This window comes from Megascapheus bottae, chromosome 16 (assembly GCF_031878675.1).
Source record: "Megascapheus bottae isolate mThoBot1 chromosome 16, mThoBot2.hap1, whole genome shotgun sequence".
NCBI lineage: Eukaryota > Metazoa > Chordata > Mammalia > Rodentia > Geomyidae > Megascapheus > Megascapheus bottae.
In genome coordinates, this window is record NC_143524.1 from 9,468,507 (window position 1) to 9,482,223 (window position 13,717).

Genomic DNA, 13,717 nt, shown 5'->3' on the forward strand with positions numbered 1-13,717 from the left:
ACTTCTCCAGGTATTGCTTTTCACTTACCTGCTACTATATCACGCCATATCCTCTAGGCGCTAATCTTGCAAGATGCTGGGGATCAAACCCAAGGCCTTGTTCATGCTAAACCTGCAATCTGCTATTGATACTGGCCTCGAGCACTGAGACTTAGGTTTTTATTGTGTAACCTTTTGTACTACTTCTTTTCTATTCTTTTTTTAAATGTGCACATGTATTATCTCTTTAATAATTTAAAGCATAAAATTAAAAAAAGGTAGAAGAATTTTCTGCCTGAGGTAGGACCCACATTAGAACAGGGACTTTTCCAAACTATAGGTAGGACTTCAGTCCCTGTGGAAGCAGAGGGGAACAGATGGGTATCAGAGCTCACACTCCCTCTTCCACAACCCATTCAGGACATAGAGACCTTATTATCTCTTTTCAGGAGATCTTATCCTTTCCCTTCTCTGGCTCGTAGCTGTCAGTGATGGATTCAGGGATCTGTTATTGGTACATTATTGGACATATTCCAGTAGCTTTGCTAAGCCTAAAGTTTCTCACCTCTCTAAGACTTTACTTTCTTTTCCTTATGGCCAAGATAACACACACTTCACACTGAACTTGTGACACAGACTGGTGTTGAGTGGCACATGAAGGTAAGGGACAGTGACAGAGACAAAACTCTATGGGCAAAAGGTGCAAAGCTCTCCTTTGAGGATTAGATTTGTCCAATCAGCACCTAACAATATCCTTGAGAATTCCCTTTATTTGTTAGAGGACTTTGGGGGGTACAAGCTACAGAAGCCCATTCCTACCTGGCTTGACCAATAAGAAGGGCAAACTGTGACAGTGGCATACTCCTGTAATTATAGCACCTCAGGAAGCTGAGATCTGAGAATGAGAGTTTGGAGCCAGTCTGGGCAGGAAAGTTCTCCAAGAAACTACCCTCCCCCACCAATAAAAAGTTAGAAATAGAACTGTAGCCCCTTTTGATGTAAGCTTTTTGTTTATTGTCTGTCTTCCCCTATTAGGATACAAACTCTATAAGAATAGGGATTGGGTTAAAAACATCTTTTATTTTTGTGCTGGTACTGGGGCTTGGACTCAGGGCTTGAACTGTACCTACTGGGGCTTGAACTCATAGCTATCTAGAAGGATGGGGTACACTGGGATCTGAGATCTCAATATGGGGTATACTCCATACTGAGCAGAGAGCATAAGTTCACTCCTGTTGTCTTTTTCTGGTTAATCTGCCAGCTCGTCATCTCGAAGCTGTTTTGTCAGTACTCCCTGTCTTACCACTTGCTTTGAATTTCATTGTTCAATGTCCAGCTTTATCTGAAACATCTATATTTGGCTTCAAGTTCTTTTTTGCCTTCACATTGCTTAATGCTAACCCTGTCAGGACTGGAAAGAAGCTCTGAGAAGACCTTGTGTGTGTGTGTGTGTGTGTGTGTGTGTGTGTGTGTGTGTGTGTGTGTTCATATTTACATGTGCCAGTACTAGTATACTAGAGCTTGAACACAGGGCCTGGATGCTGTCCCTTAGCTACTTTTGCTTAAAGCTGGTGCTCTACCACTTGAGCCACACTTCTACTTCTCTGTGTGTGTGTGTCCCTTGTCCATCTTCTGCTCCAGCTAGAGGAAATTAGGACTGAGGAAGGAAGGCTGAGTCTTCCTTCAGTATAGGCCCTCAGAGTCCCCTGATTGTGGCTGGAGTGAAAGAGACTTTCTGTCACTGCTTGTCACTGAATAGCACAGGAAGTCTACTTAGCATTATCTGTTCTTGCTGAAGTCTTGGCCTCTGACTGCAACATGAGAGTTTGGGTTTGTCCTCCCCCCCACCTCCCCAACCTTCTCAACTGCTCAAGAGCTGGTCCAGAGCCTAATTACTGACTTGGCCACTGTGGCCTCTTAGGTGTCACTTCCCCTGAGTCTAGCTGTGGGCTGATGAACAGTTGAAAACTGTCTGTGCCCCAGGGAAAGCCTGCTTTGCTTTTCACTAGGGACTCACTAAATGGAAGGAAAAATCAAGTCTAACACAGATGAGCCTGGCTGGCTCTCTGCAGGTAGGTGGGGGCAAGGGGTCCAAAGATGGCAAGTGAGAAGTAGCATTAGCATTATTGGTCATGAACAATGACCCTGAGGACCCCCCTCCCCCTTTTTTTTTAAAGGAGTTGGAGCTCTCATGGTTGCTAACTTCCAGGTATATCTGGGATGAAAGGAAACACACAGTTTACACATGATGTAGAAACTTGGGGTCACTGTATGGACAACCCTTCCTACTATCTCCTCCCCAGAATGAAAACTCCAATCTCTACAAGAGGCCCCCTGTCAGGATGGGGACAGAGACTCTGGGCTGGGGCGGCTTCTGTTTCCAACTGGGGATGGCCAGTGAGTGGTGTGTGACAGAAAGGGAAGTGTAACAAAAACAGTTTGCTCAAGGGATGACCCAGAGAAGAGGAAAGCCAGGGAGCTACTTGACAGGTTAAAGTCAGGAGCAATTCATTCAAAAAGGTTGCTGACATACCTTACGATGCATTTCTAGGAAGGAACTCTTTCATTCATTCTTTCTTGCTTGCTTGCTTCCTTTCTTTCTTTTCTTTTCTTTTCTTTTTTCTTTCTTTCTTTCTTGTTTGCTTGCTTGCTTAAATTTTTTGGTGGTTTGGGGATTTGAACTCAGGGCCTTATACTTGCTAAGCAGAAGCTCTACCATACAATACAAGACATTTTGCCAGTTTTTTTTTTTAATGTTAGTTATTTCTGAGATAGAATCTTACTTTATGCCCCAGCTGGCCTGAATATTCATTCCCACCATTTATTGCTAGAATGACAGGCATATGCCACAGCACCCAGCCATCCAAGTCTTGTGAACTTTTAGGCCTCATTTGAACCTCTGTCATACCATGTCCACCTCCTAAGGAGTTGGGATTACAGGTTTGTGTCACCCCCACTGGGTTTGTGAGTTCAGTTTTTTTTTTTTGCCAGTCCTGGGCTTGAGCTCAGGGCCTGAGCACTGTCCTTGGACTTTCTCAAGGCTAGAGCTCTACCACTTGAGCCTCAGCACCACTTCCGGCTTTTTGCTATGTATGTGGTACCAAGGAATCAAACCCGGGTCTTCATGCATGCTAGGCAAGCACTTTAACCACTAGGCCAAACTCCCAGCCCTGTGAGTTCAGTTTTGAAGAGTGTTTTTGTCTCTTCAAACCTTAGAAGATGGCTGATTAAAGCCAGCTAGTTTATGTCTTTGAAAATTTTAGTTTGGAGGAGAAATTTAAAGATGACTGACTTAAAGAACCTAAAACAAACTAGGGAAGAAATAAAGCACAGGGCTGGGTTCTCCTAAGGATGCTTGTTCCTCAAAGGCAAATGAATGAACTGTGTCTTTGGGACACAGTTCAGGGACCTGCAATCTCATTTTAAAGTTAAGATGGGGTAGAAAAAATTTTTTTCCATATATTTTTATTGTAATTATAACTGATAGAAGGGTTACATTATATTCACCAGATGGTACATTACTTCACAAACATTGATACCCTTTCTCATGTCTAGATCCCCATTTCCCTCCCTCCTCCCCCACCCCTCATCTTGTTTTCCCTCTTTCCCTATCCGATTTCAAATACCCAAAAACACATATATACAATATATCAGATAACAAGGTGAAATACTATACCAATATGAGATAACCAAGGGATAACAAAAGAGATGAGAGCTAACATAGTACACTAAGGACTCATTATATGGCTTTTGTTTCTATATCCTGGAGGTCCTTTCATTTAGCGTCATTCTATATGGCCTTATGTATCAAGGTTTTGTTCTATTGTAAATCTCTGCTAGGAGAGCCCAAGGTTTCTACTGATTATGACAAATGAGGGAAACCATTGAGCCTATGTGCCTTTGAGTCTGGCTTACTTCACTTAATATGATTTTTTCTAAGTCTAGGAAAAAAAATTTTACAAAGGGGTTTTGAGCTCAGCTTATCAGTTCATAAGTACAACACATCTTGATCAGTGTCACCCCTTGCATCATTCTCCCCCATTCTCTCAACCTCATCTATCCCTTCAAGTTACCAAGTTCCCTTTTCAAATATGTTCATGGAATAGTTTGCCCGTGTTTAAGCAATCTTCCTCTCTCCACCCATCTTCCCTCCTTCCCCTGGACCTCTTCCCCACTGAGAAAACAAGTTTCAGTTTCTGGTATTCCTTTTGTTGATTTGTAAGTCAGTTATTCAAAGTAGTTACACTATGGAAACAGTCCCCCTATGTATACCATACTTGGAGACTATGTATATATGCATATGACCCTATATATATTTTTATAAGTTGATTATCTAGATCTGACTTTCATATAGAAGAGAAAATATGCATCTTTTGTCTCTCTGAGCATGACTTGTTTCACAGATCAAGTTAAGGGGTCTTTCTTACTGTTAAGGGCTCTAGCCTCTACTATATAGCTTGGTGAATTTTCACATATGTGTACAGATATATACTTACCACCTAGGGGAAGGGAGACAACATCTACGAACCCTAAAACTTTTTCATATTCCTCCCCATGGAAGATAACAATCTCACTCTCATCACCAGAAGTAACTAACCAATCTCAACTTTTATCACTATCCTTTAGTTTAGCCCATTCTTGAAGTTCATACAAGTAGAACTGTAGATTGTACACATGTGTTTTTCTATGGATTTTTTCTAGTTCTGGGGACTTTCTCAAGGCTAGTGCTCTAACACTTCAGCCACAGCACCACTTCCAGCCTTTTCTATGTATGTGGTACTGAGGAATTGAACCCAGGGCTTCATGCATGCTAGGTAAGCATTCTACCACTAGGTCACACTCCCAGCCCTGTTTATGGCTTTTATTTATTTATCTACTTATTTATGTTGAACCTGGGGCTTTAACTCAGGCCCTGGACACTGTCCCTGGGCTTTTGTACTTAAGGCTCATTAGTGCTCTACTACTTTGAGCCACAGCTCCATTTCTGGCTTTTCAGTAATTAATTGGAGTCTCATAGACTTTTTTTTTCCTGGGCTGACTTTGAATCAGGATTTTTAGATTTCAACCTCCTGAGTATCTAGGGTTACAGGTGTGAGCCGCCCGTACCTGGTTTTCTGGCTTCTTTTGCTCAACATCATGTCTGCAAAATGTTGTGTGCATCCAAGTTTGACTCTTTTTTAAAAATTGCAGAATATTATTGCAGTGCATGAACACAGGACAATTTTGGGTGGTTAATTGGATAAGAGTCTCACAGGCTTTCCTTCCCATACTGGCTTTGAACTGCAGTCCTCAGATCTCAAGTCTCCTGATGACCCAGGATTACAGTGGAGAGCCACTCAAGCCTAGCCAAAGGGGAGCCATTTTGATTGTCAGTTCCATCGTCACTGCTTACTAGCTATATGATCCTGGTTGACTTTTTTATCTTTCTGGGCTTCAGCTTTTCATCTATGAAATGAATTATTCATCATCACTAACAAGTATTGATTACTTAACAGATGGCAGACACTGTTCCAAGCGCACGTAGCATGCGTGCTCACAAATTGAGTTCACTCGATGAATGTTGCTATCACTAGTGATTACTGCCACAACTCCCCCATTTAGAGGAGGGGACAGGGGCTTGACGGATGCGTTTGGGATTTCAGAGCTTGTCCGTGATGGGATTCAAATATGGACCAAGTCCATGTATTTTTGCTTCCAAGTCCATGTATTTTTTTTCCCCCACCCATCCTCTGCACTGTAAGGCAGGGGTAATGTGGACGGGTAATGTGGAAGCTAACCCTGATGGCTCATGCTTGTGATCCTAGCTACTCTGGCTTCTCAGATGCAGAGACTGGCAGGTTTGGTAAGACTTCAGCTCAACAAAGCAGGTCTGGGGTATGGCTCAAGTGGTAAAGCTCCCTATCCTAGCAAGTGTAAGGCTCTGAACTCAAGCCCCAGAAACACATAGACACAGATACAGACACAGACAGACACACAGTAACATAGACTTGAAGACTACAGAAGGAAATATTGCTTATATGGAATGATTATTCTTCAGGGGATCTCAATGGGAAATTGCTTTTCAATTGTCTTTATTTTTGTTAGTCATGGGGCCTGGTCGCTGTCGTGAGCTCTTCTATTCAAGGTTAGTTCTCTACCATTTTGAGCCACAGCACCACTTCCAGTTTTTTGAGTGATTAATTGGAGATAAGAGTCTTGGGGGGACTTTTTTTTCCTTTGGTCTAGGCAGGCTTTGAACTGCAGTTCTAAGATCTCAGCCTCCTCAGTAGCTAGGATTACAGGCATGAGCAATGGGTGGCCACCTGCTTTTCAATTTTGGCAGACATTATTCTAAAGACACAAGTGAAGGAATGTTAGTTAATCTAAACAAACAAACACATATGAGCCTCTGGGTACCAGTGGCTGGCTACTAAGAAGGCTCAGTTACAGAGCTTCACAATTTGACAGCAGCCTAAACAGAAACGTCCACCAGATTCCATCTCCAAAAACAACCCTCATATTGCCAGGCTGGAGACATGGCTCAAGTGGTAGAGTATCATCTGAGCAAGATCTAGGGGCTGAGTCCAAATCCTGATACCAGAGAAGAAAATCAGCCATAATCAGGAAAAGTAGACATTTCACGGGATCCAGAATAACTCAGTGTTGTCTTGAGGAGAGTCCCGCAAATGACTCTCTGCCAGGGATGTTCTGTTGCTTGGCAGGTGGGAAATTTCAAGAGGTATGACAGGCCTCGCCTCTGTGTCAATCCATCAATCCCTCCTCTCTGACTTTGTACGGAGCAGAGAACCTTCTGGTATTGATTTCCTTTCCCAAAAAGTCTATCCTTCCTGAGTTTGTGCTGACCAGTCAACCTCAAGATTCCCGTCTGCTGGGTGATTTGATTTCTCAGTGTAAATTAATAAATTGAATGTTCAGGTTCATCCATCAGTCTCTTGTGAGTTTCTTTGGTGTGGGTCATTTCCTTTGTACCTAATCACAATAAACACCCAGGAAGGGACTGGAAGACCATCAGCAGAGCAGTCTGGGAGAGATGGCCAAAGAATGAAATAAGAAAGGACACTGTGAGCTGAAGAGGGCCACAGGTAGACTGCAGGGTGTGTATGTGTGTGAGAGGGGGAGACAGCCTGTGAAGGATGACTCCCCAGAAGAACAGGACTTCAATGTTGAGACTGAAACACACAAGCCAGCGCTGGAGATCTTTTTCTTCCCACTTGTTAGCTGAGTGTCTTCACCAAGCTACTTCCTCCCATCAGGCCTCATGTTCCCCTCACATTTAAGGTTTGAAGGACAGTTACTGCTATGAGGGACAGCCACGAGCACTAAACAATTACAGCCCCCTGTCTGGATAATGGAGACTTGATACCAGGATCTGTATCGCTCCGGATACCCACACATCCATCTGTGTCCAAAGCCCTTATAGAAAATGGCAGAGATTTTCACTGGCCAAACATACATACATCATCTCATATGCCTTCAATTATTTCTAGATGATATCGCACTTAGTATAATGTACTTCATATGTAGACAATAGTCACAATTATTATTTAGGAGACACTAACGGAGTGTGTGGTAAATGGTGACTGTGTGTTCAGTCAAGATGTATTCCTCCCCCCACCGCCCCGAAGATTTGTTGCTGTTTGTCATGGAGCTTGAACTCAGGACTGGGCACTGTCTCTGAGCTCTTTCACTCAAGGCTAGTGCACAACCACTTTGAGCCACAGATCCACTTCCAGTTTTCTAGTGGTTAATATGGAGATAAGAGTCTGGTGGACTTTCCTGCCTGGGTTGGCTTTGAACCACAATCCTTAGATCTCAGCCTCCTGAGTAGCTAGGATTTCAGGCGTGAGCCACTGTGCCTGTGCAGTCTGTTAGCTTTAAGACAGCCTCTTCTTCAAGCCCCATCACAGCCTGTCCTGTGGTTTGGCAGCCCTTGAGTGGAGCTGCAGGTGCAATCTGTAAGAACCCATCAGCTGGGAACTTCTGTGGTTTCAGAGTCACTGTCCAGGTCATTTTGGTTTCCAAGCAGAAGCTCCCAGGGCTTCTAGACCTTTCTGCACTCTTCTGAATAGGGAGGAAGGGCGGGGGAGTCACTGGAGACAGCCAGCTGCCCACTAGGAAGCTCCATGTGAGTTTCCAGTCCCAGTGTTTGAGGAAGTCAGGACCCAGCTGAGGGCTCAGTACTGGCTGTATAGAGGAAGGAGCTGAGCCAGGGAGCTCTGGGGCTGGCCCAGAAGCCTGGGGCTCTGACTTTCTTGTGCAGTACTGGTGGAATCTTTCCTAAAAACTCCCTTTTGTCTGATGGACAAGACAGGGAGAAGAGGTGGAGGAATGGCCTAGAGACAAGTCTAGAGGGTGTCCTGGAGTTTCCATTTTCCAAGCACTACCTTGGCAAGTGGGGGACCCCTTGTTGCTTCATCTCTCTTCTTAAATCATCCCTGATCTTTACCCTGACCTCTTCAGTATCCCAGAAACCCTGTCAATCTCTCTGTTTCTCTTGGTCCTTTCCTACAACCATTCACTAAAGTGGTTCTTTTCCTCTCAGCTATACAACAAGGTTGTGTTGATTCAGGGTCTCTTGTTCTTGCTTAGCTTTTTCTCTCAACACAGGCATTCGGCTTGAGTCACATCTCCATTTCTAGATTTTGTTTTGCTGGTTATTTGTAGGTAAGACTTTCATGGACTTTCTTGCTCAGGCTGGCTTTGAATTGTGATCCTCAGATCTCAGTCTCCTGAGTAGCTAGGATTACAGGCATGAGCCCCTAGCACTGACCTTGAGATAGGTTTTTATTAACAGTTGCTACCTGTTAACCTGCTAGTAACCTAGTTGGGTAATTTCCATACATTTTTTCTAAGCCACATCATAACCTGAATTCAATGTTACAAATGATGAGAGAGAAAGTCCAGAGGTCAGTAAGTGCCTCTGTATCAATGTACTGCTGATTGATTAGTTGGTTAATTGATTGATTTTTGGCTCCACCTCATGATTAGAATTTTTCTTCCCAGATAAAAATGAAAGGAAAATAAGTTTGCCTTTACCATGTGCCTTCCTAAACAGGTTCTCAAGAAATCTTTTAAGAAGAAAAGTGGAAACAAACCTACACACATTTTGAATTGGGCAGCTCAGATTTTGAGAAGAAAGCAAGTTGACATGCTTAGCCTATTGTGTGGATGGCTCAGCTCGTCTACATATTAAAATCCTGAGAGAACAGGATTCTAATCCTAGCTACTCAGAAGGCTGAGATCTGAGGATTGTGGATCGAAGCTAGCCTGGGCAGGAAAGTCTTTAAGACTTTTGTCTACAATTAACCACTCAAAAACTGGAACTGGTGTTGTGGCTCAAAGCAGTAGAGTGTTAGCCTTGAGCACAAAAACCCTGAGTTCAAGTCCAGGACCCACACTCTCATAATAAGTTCTGGAAAGAGAAGGTAGGTAGGAAAGCATAGGTAAACTCTTTATAGGGATGGTGGGGAATGGTCCTGCAGGGGTTATCTGGGGAGGCCTGTGAGAGGGTTGGGTGGGGAGGTAGACTGCTTTGGAAAGTGGCCCCAGGGAGGACTAGAGAGCTTGCTGTTGTTCCCGCCAGCGGTGTGACATGGAATAGTTAATGCATTCTGTCTCATGGCAAACCTGAATAAGTAAACCTACTTCCTCCCAGTCAGTCTTGCTATAAAAACAAAACCCTAGACTGGTGCTGGTAGCTCCTGCCTGTAATCCTAGCTACTTAGGAGGTTGAGATTTGAGGATGGCTGTTCAAAGCCAACCCAGGCAGGAAAGTCTGTGAGACTCTTATCACCAATAAACTACTAAAACAAGAGTTGGAAGTGGAGCTGTGGCTCAAGTGGTAGGGTGCTAACCTTGAGTAAAAGAAGCTTTGAGTAAAAAGAAGCCCCGAGTTCAAGCTCCAGGTCTGACGCATCTCCCTTCCCACCAACTAGAAAATGTCAACAACAAAATAAAACATCCTCGGGCTGGGAGTTTGGCCTAGTGGTAGAGTGCTTGCCTAGCATGCACGAAGACCCGACTTCGATTCCTCAATGCCACATACATAGAAAAAGCCAAAGTGGGGCTATGGCTCAAGTGGTAGAGCTCTAACCTTGAAAAAGTCCAAGGAACAGTGCTCAGGCCCTGAGCTCAAGCCCAGGACTGGCAAAAAACAAACAAAAAAATACATCCTCCCAGGCAAAGCCTAAATATATGGACATACTAGACATGGGAAGGAGAGCCTATTTCCTGCCCCTGCCCCACAGCACTTGGTTGGGACACAAGAGCTCTAGGTTTATGACCCTACTTCCTCCATGCAGACTATTCCGGGAGTGGTATCTCCAGAGCCTGAGCCAGCTCTTACCAGTAGACTGAGTGGCTCTCTGGCCTTGGAGAACTTTTAAGCAGTTTAGAAATGCCATTAAATGGGATACTGGTAGCTCATGACTGTTGTAACCTTAGTTATTCAAGAGGTGGAATCTGAGGACTGCAGTTTGAAGTCAGCCTGGACAGAACAGTCTACCAGACTCTTAACTCCAATTAACCAGCCAAAAACTGGAGGTGGAGCTGTGGCTCAAATGGTAGAGGACCATCCTTGAATGGAAAAAGCCAAGCTAGAGTACCAGGCCCTGAGATCAAGCTCCAGTATAAGCAGGAACCATGAAGAGAGACCGGTAGCAGATTGGTGTTGGTGTGGAAACTGGTAATGGCTGTCTGAGATCAGATGGGTGTGTGAATATATTCATGGCCCACGATGGGTAAGAGAGCCAGTAAGAGATGGAATCAGTAGGGCATAAGGGATTGATATGAGCTGAAATCCAGAAGCCTTCCTTCACGAAGCTGTCATAGCCTTCAGTCTTATTACTTCCTTTGCTGGTCTCTGCTTCCAGAGTGTTCTTTCTCCTTCCAGACTCCATGCCTTTGAAGGTTCAGTGCTGGCCTCTTCCTTAAAGAACATTTCCTCACTCCAGAAATCTTGCATTTTTTGGTCTCCACTCATGAATGAAAGCTCAGAGGAAGGTGCTCATTTCCTCTCTCTGAATCCCAAGGACCTGATCTGGAGCCAAGCAATCAATGATTAAAAAAAAAGATGTAAGATGAAAGTCGGGTAGGTCAAGCAAGTAGGAATGAAGACATGAGTTTGACTTCAGATCTTATTAGAATAATTGATGTCTCATGCCAATCCTCATCAGAGAGAGATGGAAGAGAGATCAGGATAGTATTTGTCTCTATTAACCACTGGAAGTTGAACCAACAAGAGGGAAGCAATTTGTGGAACATTCGAAGCTTCTGTCCCAGCATTTTCAGTTGGACTATCATATTATGAGAGGCAATGTCTTCTGCCAACATGGATGGGGTGTTAATTGGGGATCCTGAGAACTGAGGGGAGAGAGCAAGATAGAGTCCTGGATGCTCAGATAGCTTGTGAGTTGGGCCTGCCTGATTGTGCCTTCTGATTTGTATTCTATATTCTAGCTCTGCTTTAACTTTTTCCCTTCTTCCCTTGCTATTTTCACTTCCTTATCCCCCCAGGTCCCCCTGAGAGCAAATTGTAAGCCAGGGCAAAAGCCAGGGCATGCATTAATTTCAGTGTCTTTGTTACTTGCAGTGAAATAGAAAATCTTCCATCCTTAGTCCTGGTTGTCTTTCACTGCTATAGATTGAACATCTTACCCCCATTTTTTTTTTCTTCTTCTTCTTAAAGAAAAGACTTGTTGGCCAGGCACTGGCTATTGGCTCACACCTTTACAGCTAAGTACTCAGAAGGTTGAGATTTGAAGATCACAGTTTGAATCCAGACCTCAGACTTCCCTAAGTCTGTAAGACTTACTTCCAATGAATCAGTAAAAAGCTGGAATCAGAAGTATGACTGAAGTGGTAGAGAACCAGTCCTGAACAAAATGGCCAAAGGACAGTGTCTAAGCCTTAAGTTCAAGCCCCAGTACCAGCACGCGCGCACACACACACACACACACACACACACACACACACACACACACACACGAAAGGAAATAAAACTTGTTTTCTGTAATAATGGCCAGGTCTGGAGGTTGGAAGACATTGCCATGTTTAGAATGACCTTGGGCAAGTTCCTTGAAGGTGGTTATGTTAAAGCTGCTTCTTTGGTTCCATCTGTATAGCTGCACCTGGGAAAACCCACTTCTCTGCAGTGGGGTCTGTGGTCCCTGCTCCCAAATGAACTCCCCAAAGCCTTCTCATGCTTCTTCTAGTCTTTCAGGTAGATAGGGTAAGCAAAGAGCCTGGCTGAGGTGGCAGGCTTGGCTAGTTCTTGAGGTGTAAGGCAGAGCATCCTTCCTTCCATACTGTCAAGTCACCTGAGTGATTGAAAAAAAAGAAAAGTTTTGATGCCTGTCCTGGGACTTGAACTCTGAGCTTTTTACACTCAAGCCACAGCTCCATTTCTAGCTTTTTCAATGCTTAATTGGAGATGAGAGTCTCACGGTCTTTTCTGCCTTCTGAATAACTAGGATTACGGGCCTGCCTTCATAGATGTTGTCTCTTTGTATTTTGGTAGTGACCTGAAAACATTTCCTGATTCTGGCCTTCCAATACTCTAACCTTTCTTTTTCTTTTGAATAGAGCTGGGGCCAGGTGCTGGTGGCTCACACCTGTAATCCTCTCTAGTCACTACACAGGAGGCAAAACTGGCCCAGGCAGGAAAGTCCATGAGACTCTTAGCTCCAATGTACCAGCAAAAAGCTGAAAGTGAGGGTGTGGTTCCAGTGGTACAGTACTAGCCTTGAGCAAATAAAAGCTAAGACATTGCTTAGGCCCTGAGTTCAAGTCCCAGTACTGGCAAACCTCCTCAAAAAATTAAAAAGAGGGCTGGAGATGGAATAGAGTTCTTGGGGGTGGGGAGATGGTGGGTTGGGGTGGGAGAAAATAATGTCTGTCTTTTATGTAATATGCAAGCTCACCCTCAGATAAGAGATTTGGGGTAGGGGAGTGCCAGTACAAGAAGCAAGATGGCAGTTCATTTGGTCTGAGCTTAAATGCTATAGTATTCTTACCAGCTGGGTTGCTCTGGGCTTGAAAGATAGCAGTGCAGCTGGCCTGGCTGGCTATCTCATGTGGATCACAAGCTCCGATGGGCAATTATGTGTGTCTTTGATTAATAAAAAATGGGGCAATGAATGAATAGTTAATCAACACAGTCTGGTAGGAAGAAGGCTGTTTCAGAACCCCGGGCTGGGGGTGATGAAGGGAATAATCAAAAGGGGTCCTTGGGGGTGAAGAGGCAGGTATCCCCCAATGTAGGGTATGCTTTTCAGAAAGTCCCCTCTGTGGTGGGAGTTTTCTGGCAGACCCGGGGGTGTGGGTTCCAGGAGAGGGATGAGTTGCTAGGCAAAGGGGAAATAATGGGTTTGATGCTCATTCAAGAGGACAAGGTAGAAAACTCAGAGGGTCCCGGCGCTCACCTGCTCACCTATAACAGCCTCCTTCCCCCATGGGCCAGGTGGGATCTCTGTGGGGGGCCCTGTGCTTGGTGCTGTAGGAAGTCTGACTAGGGCCTGGGCGGTGTGGCACAAGCTGGTTCCACTGGGGAGGTTGAAGGTGGTGGAGGATTGCAAGTTGGAAGGAAGCCAGCCTGGGTTCCATAGAGAGAACCCCCACCTCAACTTCTAGCTCCAGCTCCAGGGAAATAACAAGGCTGCCCATCTTGGTTAGGAGGAGGGATGGGGAGAGGGAAGAGAAGTTCAGGGAGTGGTGAGGTCCAGGAGGGCGTGGCGAGGTC